Raw genomic sequence first — 1,728 nt, forward strand, 5'->3', positions numbered from 1 at the left:
AAAATAATGGGAACAACCTTTGTTGGAGAGGATGTGGTATGAAAGGAACTCTCATTCATTGCTGGTGGGAATGCCCCTTGGTCCAACATCTATGGAGAAAAGTCTGGAGAGTGCTCAAAGAACTCAGAATTGAGCTGCCATTTGACCCAGCAATTGCTCTCCTAGGCATATATCCCCAAGATGGAAGGACATTCATTCCAAAATACATATGCACCCCACTATTTATTGCAGCACTCAGTATAATAGCCAAATCTTGGAACCAACCTCGATGTCCAACAACAGATGAATGGATCATTAAGATGTGGTACATATATACAATGGAATATTACATGGCAGTTAGAAATGATACAATCACAGACTTTGCAGCAACGTGGATGGACCTAGATCACGTTATGTTAAACGAAGTAAGTCAGAAGACAAAAGAAAAACACAGAATGGTAGCACTATTCTGAAACACCTAGAATACATAAAAAACAAAAAAAGGACATTGAAGAAGCATAACTGCTAGAACCACAAAGAAAGACTCCATAAACTCCATTCCCTGATCTGCACAGCCACCAAGATCTCTAGAAACAGGTCTGATTTTACCATCCAAGATAAAGTAGAAGTCTTCCACATACCACGAAAGCAGCAAGAGGAGAATAAATGATCTATTTTTTGACGTCTTTATTTTGGTGTGGAGATTACGGTTGATGTCTCCAATATTATTTTATTTTATTTTGTTTTGTCTTTCTCTTTCTTTTTTGCACTTGAGTATGATTTGATTTCAGAACCGAGATTATTGTGTGGTGCCTGTCTTTATTGTTGTGGTGCTTATCGGTTATTTAATTCGATGTTTTTTTTTTGTGTGTGTGTGTGTATTGTTGTGGTATTTTAATTACTTTTTTCACATCCTCTCTCAAACTGAGGTTGGAAGCCTCTAGACAGGACTCTGCCTATTTTCAGTATATTTGATTTTTGATTGAGAAGAGGACATATTAGGTGATGGGTATTGCCCTGATTTAATGTGAATATGTACCCAAAATACTACAGTGAAAGATATGTAAGCCATTATGGAAAAAAAAAATTGTGTTTTTAATCAGAAACTTTCTTTGACTTACATGTATTATTATTATATTAATTATATTATATGTTATGTTATGTTATGTCACTATATTATGTTATATTAGTTTACCTTATTAGGTTAATCAATTTTGTCCTTTAAATGAATTCTTACTTAAAAAAAAAAAAAAACAACTTCAGTTTGCCCTGAAGAAAAAATAAATAAATAAAAGATAAAATAAGGCCTCCCAATTCTTACCACAGGCTGTGTTCTTTACACTGGCTGTATAGAAAGAGGAGGTACAGTAAAGGCACCCCATATACACCTCAACACAGGCCCCTTGCCGGGTATGTATTGTGAATTGGGGGACAAAAAAAAAAAAAAAAGCACAAAATCTTGGTTATTTTTTATATAAATATATATATATATTACCTTTATTTATTATTGTTATTATTATTTTTGATTTATTTATCTATTTTGGTCGATTTTTCTGTTTGGGTGCGATTATTGAAAGTGTTGTCCCCAATTATATTTATTTATTTTTTCTTTCTTCCTTTCTTCTCTTTCGTTATGTGCTATACCATGTTTCTTAATTCAAGATTCAAGACCATGGCGTGATTTTTGTTTGTTTGTTTGTTTTTTTTTGGTTTGTTTGTTTTGTCTGTTCTTTGAGGTGCTTATCGATA

At 33.2% G+C, this 1,728-nt stretch overlaps 1 non-coding gene across 1 annotated transcript; it reads left to right on the top strand.

Annotated features, from left to right (window-relative positions):
- The first annotated feature begins 1,283 nt into the window (after nucleotides 1–1,283).
- Nucleotides 1,284–1,416, top strand: LOC126005157 (small nucleolar RNA SNORA51). The gene has a single exon (XR_007494331.1). It is a non-coding gene; the product is annotated as a small nucleolar RNA SNORA51 (small nucleolar RNA).
- The last annotated feature ends 312 nt before the right edge of the window (nucleotides 1,417–1,728 follow it).

The sequence above is a fragment of the Suncus etruscus genome, chromosome 3 (assembly GCF_024139225.1).
Source record: "Suncus etruscus isolate mSunEtr1 chromosome 3, mSunEtr1.pri.cur, whole genome shotgun sequence".
NCBI lineage: Eukaryota > Metazoa > Chordata > Mammalia > Eulipotyphla > Soricidae > Suncus > Suncus etruscus.